Genomic DNA, 20,299 nt, shown 5'->3' on the forward strand with positions numbered 1-20,299 from the left:
CCTGAGTACCCAGCGGAAGGCCCTTCGAGGTTGTCATGGAGACCCAGACACACCACGGTACTGGAGGGCCTCCTGAGTCACCCAGGGTTGCATCTTACACAGCATGACAGGCAGGGCCCAAGGCCAGCCCCGTAAGGAAGGGAGGGAAGAGGAGACAGAAGGAAGGGGGCACGGCGGAGCTGGGCCCAGGTGGGCAGTTTCGGGTGGGGTCCGTCCTGCACTTGCACCGCCAGCCTTGATGGTGGCTCAGTCACTGGGGTTTTCTTTGGCCCTGTTCTCCTTTCTGCTCATTTCCAGGCTGGGGTGTGAGCTCCTGGAGAACTGTAGGGCTCCTGGCTTCTTTTCTGTCCCACCTGTTTATCTCTGGAATTGCTGGCCAGTGGGAGAACAGGACACCTTCTTTTTAAAGTTTCTCTAAAGCCTGATTCTCCTCTGCCCTGTACGCATGCACTACCTGTGTGGCTGGCCTGGCTGTGGGAGCCACTGATCCCTTTGCGAGGCATATGGAAGAGACCTGAGCCCCCTACACCCGAGGTGAGCCTGCAGTAAAGGTGATGATCACCTCCAAAGTCGGACTGGATTCCTGTTCAGTTCACCATTACACTTCCTGACTCACACAAAATAGCCATTCAACATTACATGGTTAAAAAAAATAGAAATCAACTCCCCTTTGACCAGCTCTCATCTAGTTTTTCAACAAAGGCTGTCATCCACTCTCAGCCCCTCTCTTCCTCCTGTTTACTCTGGAATCTGCTCCTACATTGCTTCAGCTCTGGCCAGGCCAGGCAAACTGTTCAGACCAAGGTCATGGATGTCGCACTTATTAAGCCCAATGTCTGACTGGTGCCCTCGTCCCCTGGGTGCCTCTCCCGTGACATGCTCATTGTTTTGTCTTTCTGGAGCTCTCCTCTACAGATTTTGTGGCCCTCTGCTTGTTCCCAGCCTAAAAGCTGGGCTCTTGAGGTCCAAGATCCCCCCCCCCACTCTACAGCCCCCTGCACCGGCTTGTTCAGCCGGCCCCCTGGCCTGTGATGCTCAGGGTCCATTCCCAGCTCTCCTCCCTCCTAAGCACCTGCAGCTTGTCCTGTGCCTCCGCCTGGCTGCTGCTGCTCAGTTACTCAAACTCCAAACGGTCTCATTGTTCTTTTGACGAACACCCGTCCATAGGAATTCCCTTTCACAGAGACAGAGAGAGAGAGTTGCTCTGTTTCTCCGTCTCCACCCCCATATCCACAGTGGGGTCACAGACCCCATTGTCCGGCGGCTCTCAGATCTGCCCTGCATCTGTGTGGATGCTCCACTGTCTCTCGCATCGGCTGCTTCCGCTCATTTTTCTGCCCCAGCCTGCTCTTCTCACCCATTCTCCAGCCTACTGGCTGTCCGGTTTTTTAAAAGCACAGACTGTGACACTTTTCTTGTCTGTACTCAAAGCCCGTCCCTCAGAAGCAGCTCATAACTCGTCCTGGTGGCCAAGCAGATACTGGAGGATCTGGGCTGGCTCGGTTCCCAGCATCCTCTCTCACCGGTCCCACCCTGCTTACTGCAGGCGCCCTTGCATTCTGAAGGCCTTGTGTCCTCCCTCAGCGTAGGCCAAGCCCATGCTGCCCCTTTATCAGGAATGACTTTTGTTCTCCCCTGGCAAAGGTTAGTCTTCTGTGACAGCTCGGCATAGTCTTCTAGGAGGTGGTGCTGACCTAAGCCCTCTGGTCCAGTGAGAGCCCCCCACCAAACCACTGAGCATCCAGCACCCACCGCCACCCCACTGTCCACGGCTGCTGCACATCCGTCACTGTCGACAGGTCCCAGGCCCCAGCGTGTACCAGCATGGAAAGGTGTCAGTACACGTGTGAACAGACACATGCTTATTGTTTCTCACTTGTGGAACACTTCTAGAAAGGACAAACACATTTGTACGAGACGGAGGACCTCATTCCCAGACACCTTGAGCTTCCAATGAGCAGTTCCTCATAGGTACTGGAAAGAGAGGTCCTTCCTGGAAAGCCAGATCTGAGCCTCTCCAAGTGGAGGGGTGAACTCCCAGCTTGGGCTCTTGTCTCCCGGGGTTCACCTCCCAAAACAGGAAGACTCAGCCACCACTGCTGTGAGACGGGGGCCAGGCGTCTGTGTCTGGCAGACAGGAGTGGGAGGTGGTGGAGATGGGGTTCAGACCCGGCCCAGTAAAACATCTCCGTGACTTAGCCTTTCTTTCCCTGGCTGTGCCACACCTTCTGGATGGTGTGGCCGCTGCTCTCCCAGCCTCCATCTGCTTGGAACTGGCAGTCTCTTGGTTACCTCTGCACAGCCCCATCTGGACTGACAGACTGACACTCTCACTCAGCCCCCGCATTCCTATAAAGCAGTACAGATCACCTATTGTTGAGAACATCACCTCCTGCCAGCTGGCGAGGAAGAGAGAATGCAGGGTGGGCCAGTAACCCTGCATGCTGAGACCTGCCTAGGGACACCCCAGTGTGGTTGGGGTCAGGTCAAAGGGGTCACGCTGGCCCCCGTGCAGCCTCAGATGCCACGGAAGCCTCTCTGCTGGCTGACTCAGCCACCCTTGCCTGGAGCCCACCGCCTTGCTCATGGTGTCCATGCATTTGAGAAAATCCAGCCTGGCAACCTTCGCCTGCCACCACCCTCAGCCCGCTACCATCTCTTCCTGCGTCCTTCAAATGCCAGACAGGAGGCAGAGACTTGGGCAGCTGGAGGCCACACAATCTGGTTTCAGTCTCATTAAGTGTATTCAAAACAAAGGTCAACTATTTGCATGCCAGCGCTTGGGTCAGACATCATCCCTCCGTGTAATTTCCCCTTTCAAACAAACGAAAGAAATGTGTTGCACAGTTTACTCTGAGTGAGACGGCAGAGTGCCAGCCCAGAGATGGCAGCTTAAGCATTTCCTGCTGGGCATGGAGCCAGCGTGTCACAGGGGTCCCTGTGTGCACGCACGTGTGCCCCTCTGTGCGGCTGGAGGCACGCGGGCAGCACACGTGCAATGGGAGGAGGCCCTGCACGGACAAGGCACTTCCGACCAGACTGGTCACGCAGTTGCAGACAAAACACAGAAACACGCTTCCCTTCTGAGGTGAGCACCTTTCCCTGGCAGCCTGCCTCGGAGCTGGGAGAGCCTGGCATGGAGCCTGCACCAAGAAGGGAGGCATTGGGAATAGCAGCCGTCACTTGGTGTGGCGGGGACGGTTAGAGTGTGGGGCTGCACCTGGGCAGCTGCTGCCTGTTACATAACACACACATGCGTGAAGAAGCTCTGGAGTCTACGAAATCTTGCCTTGGTGGGTGGAGCAGCTCACCCCATTGTCCAGGGTTGGGGGGGTTTGTGCTGTTCCCTTACTTCTGAGACGAGGACAGGCTGACCACAAAGGCCATGCAGAGACAGGCATTTTATATGCAGAACTGGGCTCTGAATTCTAGGATCCTGTTTTCAGTGGAGCTGTGTGTCCACGGAAGCACTGTCCTCTGAGCTGTGCCTGGGGGAGCTGGGCTAGGAGAGAGGAGGGGAGGAGACTAGATTCTTCCTGGTTGGGTGGGGCCCCCTTTTCTGCCTCCCCAAGGCCTCACATTGGTGGTGCCTGCCAGCCCACAACAGGCACGCACCCACGGCTTTGTACACTCATTTTCACAACAGCCCACATGCACACATCCGGGTCGGTGGCTTCTCAGTGTTGTCTGGATCCACAGAGGTTGGTGCCCTGGTCCTGCTCACAGCTGGGGAAACCGGGTCAGGCCTGGATTCTCCGCCCCTTTTGTGGTAGACACAGCCCTCTCTCAGGCAGTGGGGACAGGAAGGAGCCACCTTACAGAATTCGGGTAACTTTGAGGAATGGGGTCAGCACAGTACCCCGTCAGGCTCCCGGTGGGCCAAAGTGCTCCTGTGACTGTTTAGGCATTGATCTTGCTGTACCCCAGTCTCCAGTTCAGAGCTACTTGCAGATATCTCTACACAGATACTCCTCCAAACTGAATTATAAAGTTTCTGGCACCCCCAAATGTCACAGTGTCATAGTGACCAGCTTTGGGGAAAATCATGGTACGAAGTCAGCTAAATAAAGATTCGGATGATACATCAGAAGCGTCACCAAAGCCACCACCTGGGTGTGTCCATCGGCATTGTGTCCCCTGTGGGAGGGGCTTTTTCCTTCTGCTGCTCAGGAGGGGGAGGGCCTGCCTCTGCTGCTTCGTCTCTCCTCAGAGCTGAGGTGCAGACTCCCCAGAGGCCTCACTCGCTCCCCAAGTGCCCTCCACTAGGAGGGTCCCTGACCTGGTTCCTCCAGAAGGGTACTTCCTGCAGGTTTCCCAGCTATTAGTAGTGGGCAGAGGTCAGCGGCTTCTCTGCCTGCTGATGGGGTCAGGTCCTCATGATGGCAGCATGGCTTGAAGCCAGCGCCCCTGGGTCTTGTGGGCATGAAGGCGGGGCCAGCTGTCCCCAGAGGCGCTTTTGGTTATCAAGTAGAGAAGACAAAGTGGCCTTGGCGCTGACTTCGAGGCTTCCTAAAGAGACTCACCCATGGCCCGGGCGTCCCTCATGTTCCTACCATTTCCCTTTATCACAGGATGAGGAAGAACAACTCTACTTGCCCCGAGGACCACTGCTGGGATCCAGCAACCTATCCTTGAGCCCTCTGCCCACACCTAAGAACCTCGACCCTGAGTACCAGGCATGTTTCATGGCTCAGGTGGGAATGCACAGGCTTGCAACTCAAGACCTGCAGAAGCCCGCAGGTGCAGGTGATGGCGAACCATACCTGGTGTCTGATACTGAGATACCTGGGCAACGTAGCTGGGGACTTTGTGGGGTTAGGGTAATCTCATCCCAAGCCATGGAGGGCAGCATGTAGGGAGAAGCCCATCCTCAGTTAAACATCCACGGGCCATCCACCTTGATGGATGGGCTCCTCCCGCAGCTCAGGGAGCCTCGACCGCTCATGCATCCATGGCCTATGGATGCTTGTGGGCGAGGGACCAGCTGAAGTCCAGACTTAGTCCTGGCATCTGGGCTAAGTCTGTAAATTTCTACCAGCTGGTGACAGGGCTCCCTTCCTGGACACTTTCGAGACACTTGCTAGATATCAGATCAGCAGCCCTGCCACACAGATTTGCCTGGAACCCCTTCAACATGAATAATTCATTGGTAAATAATTAAGAATCACCATGTACCACAGTGAGTCAGTGCTGTCTGAGTGGGGTGAGAGCCCAAAGGGAGGGGGCAGTGTCCAGGAGTCAGAGTCCACCAGCCCCCGAGAGCTTCTGTCTACGAAGAGATGCTGTGCCCACCTCAGGCTCCGGGCAGAGTCCTGTGGTCTGTACCCAGTGACACGCTGTGCATTCTGGATGCTGGCGATGGCCCACAGGCATTAGCATGCATGATGTGTACACACTGTATGCAGGATCACAGGTGGCTAATGACCCTTCCCCGTTCTTATCATTAAGACATGCTGAAGGAGTGGGCTGCCGGCTGTGAGGGCCCCGGAGGCGTGATTAATCCACAGGAAGGCAGGGGAGCCCGCGCTGCTTCCAGACAGGGGAGCCGAGGTGGCTGGCTGAGGAATGAGCCACGGACGTCCGGGCCCGATTGGAAAATGGATGATTGCCTCATTTGGGAGAGACGTGCTGCCAAGTCGATTGGAACAGCCTGTGCCCATCTTTATTATTTCCCTTTCCCTCTCTGCATCTTTTAGCTTTTCTTCTGGAACAAAACACTCCAGCAGCCAGAGCACCATCTTGGCAAATGCGCCACAAAGGGAGTCTCTGGGGCCTCTGGTGGAGTGGTCTGGCCTCCTCGGGGTGTGGCTGTGCTGGAGTGGGGATGCCCCTGGGAAAGGCCTCTGCTTCCTAGGGTGAGTGCAGTCCTGTTGCCTCCTCACCGCCAGGCCCTACCAGTAAGATTCAGCATGCAGACTGCTCAGCCCCAGCTGCCAGGGGCTCAGCCCAGCCTTTTGGCTTAGTAGCTGGTAGGTTCTAGCAAGACCTGCTATAAGACCCAGGGTCTGGACCCACTTGAGCAGCCTCTCCAGGCCCAGCAGGCTGGAGGAAAGGGTACTCAGGGAGGCCACTAATCCTCTTAGAAACCAGAGCTATCACCTCTGACCTCTGCTTCCATTCCTGGGTCCTAGGTGGCATGAACCTTGGTAACAGAGGGCTTTGGGTTATTGTCTTTATTGTGTAAAGAGGCCTGATATCCCCAAACCAAAGCTTGGAGAGAGACAGCCCAGGGATCTGGGTCATCCCTCTGACCTGGAGGGTGCAAGCAGCCCCCAGGGAATGGGAGGGAGCCCGGTTAAATGCCCTGAAGTGGACATCACGATAGCAGTCTGGCCTCACTGGGTTGTACCTTTTACCCTTGGCAAGGGTCTTATTTTTTCTGGTACTGGTAATCAAACTCATGACCTTGCACTTGCCAGGCTGGTGCTGTGCCACTGAGCTATATACCTGGCAAGGATTACATTAAAAACTGCTTTATTGAGGTAAGACTGACATGCAAAGAACTGTAGACACTTAACATCCACAACTTGATGTGTTTGGAAGTAAACGTGTACCAGGTAACCATCAAACCTCCATCACTATCCATGCCACAATGTATCTGCCATCTTCCCAAATTCCTTCCCCTTTTTTGTGATAGAAGCACTTAAAAGTGGAGGTGCTGGTCAAAGGTGCAAGGTCTCAGCTACGTGAAAGAAGTAAGATCTGGAGCGTGACAACACAGGGCCGTGGTGAGCCGCTGGGCGTAAGCGCTGTGAACGCCTCTGTGTGCTGGGAGGGGAGATTTATGTGAAGCACCTTCACCATGCGGTCCCTTTCACAGCTGCCACCCCGTGGCTTCATAAGGTCCCAGTGTCATAGTCAGGGAAGCACTGATGCTCGAATTTTACATGGACACTGGCTGCCACTCTTCCTCCCGGAAGGATGGCCCGGCAATGCCCCGACACCTGCATTGTTAGAAATGTAGAATCTCAGGCTCCACCCAAGCCTGGGAGTCAGAATCTGCATTTTTAACAGCGCTGGATCAGCAGGCGGGATGGGGTCCTAGGACCAGTCATTCTCGCACAGTGCATGGCGTTGGGACACAGAGGTATTTTTGGGAAAACCCATATTCTGTGATTACAGGGCTTAATACATGACCTAAAAGCTTTTCTGATGATAGGTTTTGCGAAAAATGCTACCGATTCCTTTTCTGGGTCCAATTTCTCTAGCAAAAAGCAATCTCGCCTTGGAAACGTGATTCCTGGTGCCCCTTTAGACGAGCAGTACTAAAAGAACAGGACCCCCAGTTCCCTCCCTTTCTCTGTGGACTGTTGCTTTCACAGATTCTTTCTGTGGGTTTCGATGTAGTGATTTTTCTTCTTCTTCCAAAAAGCACACGATTCAGAGACTTTTCTCACGGGACTAATTGACGAGGCTTTTGTGCGATTGCTCCCGGTGTAAATCATTATAATGATGATAATGAAAAATAAAAAAGATATTGGAAATGACAGTTGGCAACATAATATCAGCATAAACTGGGGGAAGAGTGGAGGCATGTATAAATTAGGCGCTCGTAAACAAGGGGATCGATGAGGGGAGCTACGCTACGTTTGGCTTCATGGTTTAGATGAGGATTAGCCAGAGTCGTCATTACGAATAACCATCTTGGCTGCCCCTGATTCCTTGCTCTTGGGGCTCCCGAGGATGGAAACCCTGAAATTGGAGCCCTGCTCCCTTTCAGTTCTGCAAGCCCACGGATCGAAGTCTTCGCAGCTGGATTTTAGTTTCTTCCCCCTTCGAGGGGTCCTCCCACTCCAGCAGAGCTGCCTCTCCAGCATGCCTGATTATTCTGAATCTTACAGAATTGACTAATTCAAGGAGCCCTCTCGCTTCACAGGAAATTGTGTTCATCAGTGACCCAAGCTGATGAATGAATCCTACCCGGTGCCTGGAGCCAGACCCAGCAGCGAGAGTTGCAAAGAAGAAAGACTGATACTCGCTCTCTATTTGGCTGCCAAAAATGCTCTTGCAATTTGCTTTCTTCTAGACAAGAGTCTATTCAAAAGTCTATTTGGAAACATTAGGGAACGAGCGTCACATGGCCGGCGGATCATACTGCCACTGACAGGATATTATCTTCCTTGGGAGAGACTCGACTGCTCTTTTATTTCACCAAGTAACTAGCGTCTGGGCTGATGGCTGCAGAATTGCTCCGAGGGCTGGGGACATTAAAATCCCTGTCCAGAGCAAATGCGGAACCGACAGCCACTTCAGCATGCAGGATTTGTGGAACCTTCACCAGCATCAAGCAGGACCGCCCGGCTTTCTCGTCTCATCTCGGGTGGGACCTGCAGGCTCTCCTGTTTATCTGACTCCCACTCCAGGAGACTACGATCTAGCTGGCTTTGGCACCTGGGGCTCCACGTCCTTAGACCTACTGCCCCCTGGTTAATACATGTTCTGCCCTTGGCTGCAGCACACATGCCGGCTACCTCCTTGTCCACTATGCCCAGCTCAGAGTGACACGTAAAGGCACCAGCAAGAGCAGGGTGCTCTGGCTTCTGCTTCAGGTAGAAGGTTGCTCAGGATGGAGCCAGCAGAAGGCAGGAACCATCACAAGGCTGCAGGGAGGGAGCGGCCAGCTGGGGCTAGAGCAAGTAGGTGGCTTGGGTGGCCCCAGAGACCTTGGGCAGCTTCTTGGGGGTTCCCGTCATTCATTTTAGAGACTGTGCAATAGTTAAGGCCTGGGAGGGGAGACATGGGCAGAAATGCAGGGTGGCCAGGCGCTGCCTGCCTGGCCCGCCACCTGCTGAGATGCCCCCTCCACGGAGGGAGGCCCCACGCAAGGCTATCACTTCAACATGGGAGCCCCAGGCTCATACTGTTTGCTGGGGCTGCCTGCAGGGTCAGCAGGGAGTCCTGGGGAAGAGAGTTTACGGCCATGTGGGAAAACTGTTGTCCCTGTCCTGGCTACCAATCTCGTTTTGTCCACCTTGCTGCTGACCTCAGGAACCAGTGCCAGACTTGTCGAGACCACGGAGCCATCTCTGTCTCTGCGTTGGAAACAGCCACCCTCTACCTTGAGGTACTTGCTGAAGATTTTCATCATCGTGATTCTATGTCCATGTTTTTAATTTAATTAAAAATTTTAAAAAGCAGCCCAGACCAGAGGGCAGCCTGTTGTGAGGTTGTGTGCTTTATCACCACCCAAGCATGCAAACGAGGCAGCTTCTGTTGACAAGTTCACATCGCCAGTGTGGAGCTGGCTGTTTGAACAGCTTGTGTGCAGTAATTGAAACATAGATTTTTGTTGCCTTTCTGTTTATTTTTAGATTAACCAAGCAGGGATACTTTGCTTCCAGGCTGCCACTTCCACCCCTGTTGGGCAGCCTGGGACCAGTGGCCCCATGTGTACCAGTAGGAACCAGCATCATGTTCGCTGGGTCATCCTCTCCTGGCCTGGCCTGCACTTGATGCTGGGCAGGGTGACCTTCACCACACCTCCAGGGCTTAAGTCAAGGAAGCTGAGGAGTTCTCGATGCCCCCAGATTCTTCCCCATTGCCAACCCCCACTGAGCCTGCCTCTCCCACCTTGCTGGACTCTGGCAGTAGCTCTTCAAGGCAGGCTGGGTAAGGGATCCATGACAGCTCCCACTGAGGGAGTCACCGAAGTCCAGAGCATGAGGACAGAGATGAACCAGAACCCAGGGCTTCCATTCCCAGGGCAAGGCAAGGGCCAGAGACTCAGAGATTCAGGCAAGGCCAGTTTTCCACTTCAGACACTTTCAGATAATTATGTTTAGGTAGCACACGTTACAACGGGCAGGGGCTGGGTAGCTCCCAGATCGCGATGGTAAGCACCAATGTCCCCTTTCTCTTGTTGCATGCACACTGCTGGTTGCTGGGTTCCTACTCCAGGTCCTCCTCTCTCCAGGACCTCAGAGGCCACAGCCACATGGGTGGTACTACCTTGGCAATGGGAAAGAGAGCTTGGGGACTCACACATGGGCTTTCAAGTTTTCACTTGGAAGGGACATATGTCCTCTCTCCCCTTCTGTCACTGAGACAGGTGGCCACAGTAACTTTAAGCAGGGGCAGCCCGACCCTGAGCCCAGGAGGACAGACAGTTTGCGGGAAGAGATAGCTGTGTGGGTGGCAATCTGGACTGGGCCGACTCCTCCTCTGAGCCCCACAATAGCTTCCATCGCAGCCGTGGCCTCACTCGCGGATATGCTGATCTTTGTCTCTAATCCTACTGGCTGTCAGCACTGGAAAGTTGATCATCTCTTGTCTGCAGGACCTCTCCAGGCTTGGTGTACAGCCAGGGTCCCCTGAGCTCACTGAGCAGAGCTGTCCTGAGAGGAGGGGTGTGACCAAGGATGTGGCCACCAACAGGTTCCCGGATGCCTTTCCCCGCCCACTGGAGCCCTAGGACCTCTACAGGGCTCACTTAGTGCTCCTGTGTCTTCCTGTGAGCCCTTCCGGATCACCCGCCTATCACCTCAGCCCCAGCACTGTCCTGCCCTCTTTGCTTATCACAGAGCCCGTGAAATGTTATGCGTCTAGACCTGGCAGGATACTAGCAGCAACCAGCACCCCTCTCCCCCTGCTGACTTCTTTCTTCCCAATTCATTCTCTCTGTCCCGAAGTTCTTTGGGGTGACTTCTGGGTACCACTTCTATTACAGATCCCACCTGAACATTTACCATGTGTGACTGTCCATGTACCAGCTTCCATGCTCAGAATAAGCAAGGCATAGAGAGGCCTGTGTGGCCTCACAGCCAGGTCCAAAAAGGCCAGCTTGATGCTGGGGGGTGGGGGAGCACCTCCCTGGAGGGAGGAGGAGGAGCCTCAGCACTGCCGTCTGGTCACTGTCTTTTCAGCCTGTTATTTCCTGTAGTCAGTCTCAAGACTTCTGCAACAGAGAGGCTGGGCGCTTGGAGGCACCCTGTGCTGGGGCTGCCGAGTTTCTCTCCTCAATGGTGGTGGGAGTGTGAACCTTTCATGCTGAGCCCTGGGCTCTTCCAGGGCTCCCGAGAACAGGAACAGCCTCGCTCGACTTCCTGTTATGGGTCAGTGCGTCACCAGGAAGGCTTACCATTGTTCTCCATTACTACAAGGCCTTGCCCTGTGGTGCCTGTGCCTTCTAGCCCTTGTTCTGCAGGGTCCCCTGTGCAGGATCACATACCAAGCTCCAAAAGCACACTGCACTGGCCGAGCTCACCAGCTCTGGGGTGGAAGCCCCACTTACCGCTCTCAGTCACAGTGCTGCCCACAGCCCTCTGAGGTGGACTGTGGGGACCTAGAGCTCAGCCCCAGGGTCTCCTGAGGGAAAGGGAGTGGGATCCTGGAGGACAGTTGGGGATGAGAGGGTCTGGGCCCCTGCGTGGGTGCGGGATCTTGACTGAAGCGACCCCCTGGAAGCAGGGAGATGACCATCTGTCCTTGGCTCTGCAGGCACAGCAGCTTATTTACAAGGGTGGGCTCTGCAACAGCCCCCGGAGCAGGGCTGAGATCAATGTCTGTGGTTTCACAAAGATGTGCAGTGGTCTGGGCTTGGATGGGCATCCAGATACAGTGGTCCCTGCAGAGGCTGGGAACCCTGGTGTCAGATGCCAGCCTGGCACCATCAGGATGACCTTCTGGAGCTAGAGTAAAAGGAGCTTGGTATTCCTCCTGCCAGGGGTAGGGACTGGCTACTTGCCCTGCTGTCCCAAGGCCTCCCACCTAGAAGATAGTGCCCGGCGAATTCCACTGTGATATGAAGGATGGACATGCTGCCACCCCCTTCAGCCTCCCATGGTGTGGTACCCTCCTGGCTCTCCACATCTGGGAGCCTGTGGTCCTGACCCGGGGACCCTTCTCTGCTGTGCTGAACCTTTTTTCCCCAGCTGCAAGGAGACTGTGCAGTACAGAGATGAGAAGCACTTACTGAATGCTTATGGATACCTGCCACTTGGAAGCCACGTAAATCACCAGATGAGCCAGTGCTACCTCCATTTTACAGAGGAATGAACTGAGTCTTCTGATCAGACGGCCGGCGCAAGGTCACAGAGGGGCAAGCTTTGATACTGGGGCTGTGTCCACACCTGAGCTCCCACCCCATCAGCAGAGCCCGTGGAATGCTCACCTCCAGCATGAAGGCTTGGCAGTTTCCAGTCCCATGGCCAACAGCAGAGCACTGCCCCTCATCTCTGTCCTGGCCACCCTGGTGTGAGCCCTGTCACTTTTCACTAGGTTCTGCCAGAGCCCCCTGACTGATCTCCGCTCCTCCCCTGCCTCTTGCAGTGTACTATCTGGAAGCTCGGTGGTCCTGTTAAAATGCAAGCTAGCGCATCTCACTCAAGGCCTGCAGTGCCTCCCACCCCACTGCAAAAAAAAGTCAAGCTCTCGCAAGGTCAGCGAGACCCTGGGGCCCACGGCCCCTCTTTTCCTGACTCCCCTCGACATCTGTGCTTCAGCTCAGAACTGGCTCATGGCAGTTCTTCCGGCGCTGAAGGCCGTCTCCTGCCTTAGACCCTTGCACGTATAAATCCTCTGCTGTTGTCCATGTGGTTTGAATTCTCGTTTTCTTCAAGGCCTTCCTTAAATGTCACTTTCTCTGTGAAGCCTTTGCGGACCGTCCTATTTTAAAACAAACAGTGACCTCTTTCCCAGCTTTGTTTTGCATAGCCCTTTTGGCATTAGATTAAATAATTAGCTCAGACTCACTGTCTGCCCCACTCTGGAATGTCACTTGTACATGGGCAGTGTGTCGTAAAGACTGAGTCACTGAATCTCACAGCATCTCTCAGGAAGCTAGCATGATGGCTATCTGTGTCTTCCAGATGAGGAAACCATGGCACAGATAGGTCCAACAGCGTGCCCAAAGTCATCCAGCTAGCGCGGTGGAGCCAGGATTTGAGACAGGCAGGTCAGCTTTCTGGACCTGGTCAGCCACCACCACCCTGGACTGCCAGCTTGCTCCCTGCTATGTCTCAGCTCAGACAGCCCCAGCCTCTGGAGGGCTCAGCAGACAACGAATGAATGAATGAACGCTGGGAACCCACAGCAGCGCGCACCCAAACCGCCTTCTTCCCCACAGCTGGAGACTTACTTGCTCTGAAGAGAGAAGCAAGGGTCATGTGGAACAGATCCTCCCTGGGGGGATGGGACAGTTCAGGCAGGCTGGACAAAACGTCCCTCTGAACAGTTGTCTGCCCTGCTCCCACTCTGCAGCCCGCAGAGCCCTGGGGAGCTGAGTGGCCTCAGTGTTGGCATGGCCGAGACAAGTGGGTGGATCTGATGGGCCCCTGTGGCCCCAAGCACCCCATCCAGGAAGCATCAGCACGGAGAGTGCAGGCTGCTCTCGCCCAAGCGCACATCACCATGCAGTTCCTCTGAGGACTGCGACTCAGGCAGCCATATGTTAACCAGTGGCTGCTCCCGAGGAGCTCTAAAACACACTGAAGCTCTCTCACCGTGCCTGACAGGTCAGGAGCTAAAGTTTTATCTGTTGCTCTTCCCCCATCTGGAAGGTCTATTGAAATGTTACACTGAGAGGAACACGGAAATAAGGAACTGAAGTTCCTGAAGAGGTGAGGGACATATATTTAATTTCTTACCTTGTTCTGTTATTTGCATAAACCTCAGGGGAATAACTAGCAGGGGAAAGAGAAGAAAAATAACAATATCTCTGTGTCTGCCGCGGGCCAGAGTCATGCTTGAAGAACAACTGCATTGCACACTGAACCCTCACAAGCAGCCCAGAGGACACTGCGCTGTCATCTCTGAGGCAGAGGCCACCAGATCGCCCAGGACAGGCTCTTTGTTCCTGAGGACCACAGCTGAACAACACACTCCAGCCTTCTTTTGATTCTACCCAGAGGTGTGTTGCCGCTAATGTGTGCAGAATGTGTGTGCAAATGATTTGGTGCCTATCTGCATGTAGCCCTGGTGGATGAAGAGGGCCAGGTGGCTGGGGCACAGTTTACAGGAGCTCTGGTCCCTGTCTGGCTAGGGCTGCTCTGGCTAGTTACTGGCCCACCTTGACCTGGACCTGGTTCTAATGGATAAAGCTGCTATAGTCTGTGGATGTTTGCTCCTGCAGTTATCCTGCCTGACTTAGACAACCTTTCAGATGAAGAATCAGAGATTCAGAGTTAGAAGTGACTTGCCTAAGGTCACAACGAGGCTGGTGCCAAACCAGCAGATACTATATGGGTGTTCACTGGACCTGAGGTGTCCATGATGCACGACCCAGGCATCTGCTCTGATGCCACCTTCCCAGCTCAGCTCCTTGGGGCTAAGGAGTGGTTCCTTCCCTGTCCTCACCACGCCCATCCCAGGAAAGAATCAGGAAAGGCAGAAGCTAGATGCTGGTTCTCTGAGGACTACACCTTCCAAACGCTGACAAGCCCTAAGAACACATATGCTTTGCAGGAAAGCTCAAGTCCAGGAAGCAAGAGACTCAGCAATTCCCCAAATAGTGCAACCCTGAGAGACTGCCCCTTTCAGGCTGCACAGGGCCCATGGACACTAAGTAAGAGAACCAGAGATGCCAAGAAGGGACCTGGCGATAGCCAATGGGCCGATCCCTGCACACGCCGCGGCCTCTCATCTGCAGAAGCTGCCCTGGGGGTCCAATCTTCCAGCTGGGCAGGTCTAATGGGACTGAAATAAGTCCTCTAAATGCCTAGATCATTTCTGTCCCTTAATAAACACTCGCACAGAAAAAGATGCAATTAAAGCGAGGATGGAAAAAGGACTAACCAGGAAAGAAAGCGGATTGCCAAATTCTGAGAGGCTATTTTAGATAAGAGATTACAGGGACGGAAATTAAAGCAAAATGAAAAGAAACACTGCCACCACCCTGGTTGGCTGCCTGAGTCCCTTGCTCACCTTAATGCTGCCTCCCAAGGCCACTGGCGTGACAACCACGACAACATCACAACAGCAGGCAGCCCACATCCAAGCATCTCCCAGGAGTGCTCATTACCTCCCAGGATTACTTCTTCAGCTTGCTGGATGGTTCCAGCAGCTGCATCACCATGGCCACATGGTGGTTCAGAAACAAGAGCTCCTGGAAGGAAGACGCACCAACCAGTTCCCCTGGATCTGGACTGGGGGCCAAAATCCTGGAATCCTCTAGTGCAGGAAGGCACCAGCCCTGCTACTGTCCGCTGGGAGCAGCAATTATGTGGTTTCCGTCGACCTGGATTTTCTGTTGTTGTTGTTGTTGTTTAAGAACATGCTTTCAGTGGCAAGGGGTTTGAGTAAGAATGGTGATTATGCTTGCCTGAGACCAGAAACCCTAGAGAGCTGCTGTTGCAGACACCCCGAATCCCCTACCCTTGCTGGCCAGGTCCTAGTGTTCATTTAAAATGAAGACACTCAGAGCTGCTGCCAGACCACCAGAGACTGTGAAGGGCAGGGATGCACTAGGCCAAGGGCTGCCCTTGAGGAGTCGACTGTCCAGCAGGTCTGGACTGGTGGTCAGAGAGACCTGGGCCTAAGACAGTGCCCGGCTTCTGCTGGGCAGGCACGAGCCCCTTCAGCTCTGGGCCCTGGTTCTCTCCTCTTGCCTTCTCCACAGCTGGGTAGAGAATTACCCATCCTTCTGTCCATCCTCTCACCCACCCACCCACTGGTTTACATCTCATCCATAAACACAGCCAATACTTTAGATACTTTGCTAGGCGCTCAGAAGATGAGAAACATCCCAGCAGAATCCAGGCATGAAATCTGTGCCTTCTGATACCTAACTCCATCTTTTCACTGGAAATTAGAATCTTTCTTCTCAAAGTGGATCCCATGAGATAAGACTCAGGAGTGCTGACTGGCCATCATGGTGAATAACACAGCAAGCCAGGTGAGTCAGTGTGTCTTACTGCTCTGGTCTTAGTGATTCTGGCCCATGACCCAAACACAAATTCCTGAGGTCAGATATATGAACTCAAAACCTTCTTCCTTAGGGATCACAAACAGTAAGGACATTTAGGCTGAGACCACTCCCAACTGCCTTCACTAGTCACAGAGAGGAGGCAATCTACAGAGCAGAGATGGAGCCAATCTCCAGGAGAAGAGAGATGCCAGAGGTTCTGCTTCACAGCTGTGCTCATGTTACTGTGAGCTTCTCAGTGACAAGAGTGGACACTTTTTTCTCTTCTTTTACTGTAGTTTGACTTGGCCTCTTCTCCTAGCTCTCTTCTCACTGCCGATCCAACACCCAAAGTTGAAGGAGGAAAGGTTCATTGGTTTAGAGTTTGTAGAGGTTTCAGTCCATAGTTGGCTGGCTCCAAGGCAGGGTGGCATGGCAGAGGCAAAGGGCTATAGAAAGCAGGGCAGGCAGAGGGCATCGGGCAATGAAGGAGCAATCAGCAAGTGACAAGCCTCTTTCTGTTCCTTCTGTCTTATCCAGGGTATATGGGGACAGGGCAGCACTCACACCCTCAAGCCTAGTGCCCTTAATCCTAGTGTTGTACCATGAATCAATCCCAGCATCATGCACTCTAGATCCAGCCACCTCTGAAGAGCCCCACCTAGGACTGCATGAGGCTCTGGGGGGACACCTCGACACCATCACAGCCGTAACAGCTCCTACCCGTAGCACCCTGAAGGGCTCCACATTCCAGTATTACATCAGAGAAGCACTACGTTCTGAGCCCCTAGAGATGCAGCTTGGGATGTAAGGACCTGTCTCACCTGTCTTATTCAGAGTGACAGAAGGAAGATTTACAAGGACTGTTGGTTGAATTTTCTGCAACAACACGCATGCTCTGTACCCTGTGTGATACCCTGTGTGATTACTGGTCCATGGAGATGGAGTACAGAGTACCCCTGTGGCCAAGGGACTGAATTTAGAGTTTTAAAGACTTTTGACTAATTTAGGGCTGGGGAATTAGCTCAGCAGCACAAGTGCTTGCCTGGCAAGTGTGAGGTTGTGAGTTTGATCCTTGGTTAAAAAAACCCAAACCCCCTCCCAAATCCCCCCAAAAACAACAAAACAAACATCATCATCAACAACAACTTCCCCCAACTTTAATTACTTTAAATAGTATGTCTGGTTAGTGGCTACTCTGTTAGCCAGTGCAAGTATGGGGCAGGCCCATGGGAAGGATATGTGAGAAAAAGAGCCCTTCTGAGGGGCTGGGGCAGGCGGAGGGATCTGGGGTAGAGAGTGGAAATCTGGAAACGGGGAGGCACTGGGACACCGAAGCAAACGGACGGAGGCGAGGCTGAGGAGGGTCTGCAGCTAGGCAAGCTTCTTGCAGGAAGCTGGGACTGAGAAATTGCCAAGGGGACAGATGGAGAGCCAGCTCTCAGGGCTGGGTGTGGTGTGACCACCCAAGGAAATAAGGTGTCTGGAGAGGATGCCGGCTTGAGAAGAAAATGGGGGATCCCGGTTTGGGGTATATGGAAGTCGTGGGATGACACTGGAGCCCGGAGCCCTGAGCTTTTGGAGTTTAGGCAGTAAGTGGCCACACTAAGTCCAGCAAGAACGGTGCAGACAGCCTCCACGGTGAGGCTGATGACCAGGGAGGAAGGGACGGTGCAGAGGACCTGTGGGAGGTAGGATGGTGCAGTATCACAGCATCTGCTAGGACTGCCAGTGAAGGCCTCATGTTCTCAGGCCAGACATGCTTCTGAGGTAAGGGAAATTTATTTCTTCCCATGTCCAATCTTAAAGGCAAACTGTTCTAAAGTCCACTGAGCACTTCCCTGTATGCGAACAGAATTTAATGCAGCACGGATCCAGGACCCTGGGCAGTTAAGGGCATTCTCTGCCTCTGGTACCAAAGGACTCAGCGCCCCCACCCCGAGCGGCTCTGCTTTCTCCTTGAACCTGCTGAGTCTCAGAGTGGCACAGCTATGTTGTCTCTGATTACTTTGCTGTGGTGGGTGGGAAAATGGTTGGTCCCCTTTGAAGCTTATGTTGGAATCTGCTCTTGGGGTGCATCGATGCCTTTCCTGTGGGGCTGGGTGAGCCACGGGAAAGCCACGCTGCTCCTTGTGCCCTGTCTCCTCTGCAAGGTCCTCTTCCCTTCCGTCTCTCCACCAGGCCATGACACAGAGGAGGCCTTCGCCAGAAGCTGCAAAGACGCTGGTACTATGCTCGTGGGCTTTCCAGCCTCCAGAACCGTGGGCCAAAACAAATCTCTTTTCTTTATAACTTACCAAGTCTGTGGTATTTACTTAGAGTAATGGAAAATGGACTGAGACAAGGTGTTAGCAAACGCTTTTGCTACTGTTACCCTTTTCAACCCTCCTCCTTCTCCTTGGTAGATTAGTAATTTGCAAAATTTGCTTTGAATTTTGAATCTAGATCACCCATCCCAGTCAGCTTGTATTTTTTTTTTTTTTATTTAAAAAAGCAAGACAGAAAAAAGGATAGAAATGATACAGAATTTCAAAAGAAAAAGGAAATTAACACTAGTTAATATATTGCATGTCATTATCTTAAAAGTAGTTGTTCAGGCTCTAAGATCTAGGTATGAAAAATGATCAACAATCAAACAATGGCAGCACAAACTTCTTTTTGATGAACTAAGAGACATCAGTAGTATCTATCTTGCAATTTTGTATTTTTTTAAACAGCAACTCAGAATAACAGGCTGGAGGATGGATGATGAAGAAACAGGGTTTGGGGAGCAGGTGTGTGTGGTTCCCACTTATGCTGCTGGCCTCTCAGAGGCGGCAGCGCCCTTTCCTCTGTCGGACTGCACAGCTTTGGGAGCGGATACTAGATCAGTGAGACCTGGTGGGAAAGGCAGAGGCCCGAGATCTTGCCCGTGAGGAGACTTAGAGATTGATGACAGAAACCACCGTGTTGTCACAGATGTCGAGGACGGACTCTACACTGTAATCCAGTTGCAGCTCTGTACCCCTCACCACCAAAGATCACCCCCCCACAAAGCCACGCTCACCTCACAAAGCTATAAGCTGGGCCCTGCAGGTCTGCATGACCACCACTTCCGGCATGCCACAGAGCCTGGTCCCTGGGTGGCAGGGAGCTGACAAAGGGGAAAGATAGCTTCCTTGCTAAGTGCTTTCATATATCTTGTTAAAGATGTAAAACCCAGGAGTGGTCCTGGAAGATACGATGGAGACACCTGGATTCCAGCCTCACACCATGATTGCTGCACCTCCTGGCAGGTGAAGTGGACACGGAGCCTCTCTTTATCTCGGAGTGTGCTCCTGATCCAGCGGGAGCAGCGGTGAGGTGACCGAGCTGGTCAGGGATGCAGCGTGCTGCCTTCTACCGCTGTGGTGGCCTAGTGACTCCTCTGCTGTCAGGAGACACTGGGACCTGTCCCAGCCCTGCTGACATGGGTGGTGTGAATTTAGTTGCCTCCTGGTCTGTCATATGACTACAACTCTGCCCTCTGCGCACTAACACAGGGGCACACTTTTGGGCATAAGTAGTTAAACAGGATGCAGGCACACGTGCATGCCTGTGCGTGCCTATGCTTGTGTTCTACAGAAACCTTCAGGATGCCTATGTTTTTGCGTTCTGCAGGAATGGAGAAGTTACTTGCCCTTCCCCAAGGCCTTTCTATGCCTCCCCTTCATGGCAGTACATCGAGGAAGGGGACGTCGCAGTGCGACCCTGCCCTGTGAAGTCAGTGTCCAGGAGGAGCGAGCAGGGATAAATGAACCCATTGGCCACTGATGCCCGAAAGAGAACTTAAAACAGAGCCACAGGCAGATTCCGATGACGACATCCCCAAATGGGCTAGCGTGGGTCAGGAGCACTGTGCCTGCATGGCCTCTCTGCAGCCAACAGGCAAACTCCGAGACACGCTGGGTGCAGGGTTCTCTCCGACCGAGCCTGAGGGCGGGTGTGCGCATGTGCGCACTTTCTCTTTTTCTGGGTTTCATTAGATAGGAAGAGAAACTAGAGGTTTGTCTCAGAATGTTGCTGCCTTTCCTATTCAGTACATGGTCTGTATGTATTTACACCCAACCTAAGATAAACGATGTACTGTCTCTTTCCACAGCACAGGCTCAGGCGTTTTAGACCAGCCCTCTCTGTTCTCCTACAAGCTTTTATGGAGCAATTCTGAGACTCCAAATCCTGGTTTTATTTTGCAAACACAAAGGTCATAGCCCCCAAGGCCTTCTCTATGCAGAGTACAAAGTGTGGGTAGGTGAGGGGCGAAGGTTACACCATTCCTAAAACACATCAAACGTGGGCCCTGGGCAAAGGTGGGTGAACTGGCTTCTGTAGACCCTGCACCTGGTGCCTGACTGGCCCGGCATAGCACTGACGGCACGCAGCCCCTGGCTCCCCACTGTGACAAGTGCCTGCACGTCACTCTGAATTATAGGCCACAAGCCA

The 20,299-nt window shown here is 53.4% G+C and overlaps 1 protein-coding gene across 2 annotated transcripts in view; it reads right to left on the reverse strand.

The window, feature by feature from the left end:
- Positions 1 to 20,299, reverse strand: part of Klhl29 (kelch like family member 29) — a 260,001-nt gene that overhangs the window by 118,296 nt on the left and 121,406 nt on the right. The window lies entirely within an intron of this gene.

The sequence above is a fragment of the Cavia porcellus genome, unplaced genomic scaffold (assembly GCF_034190915.1).
Source record: "Cavia porcellus strain 051 isolate PalLab524CR breed Dunkin Hartley unplaced genomic scaffold, mCavPor4.1 scaffold_1, whole genome shotgun sequence".
Lineage (NCBI taxonomy): Eukaryota > Metazoa > Chordata > Mammalia > Rodentia > Caviidae > Cavia > Cavia porcellus.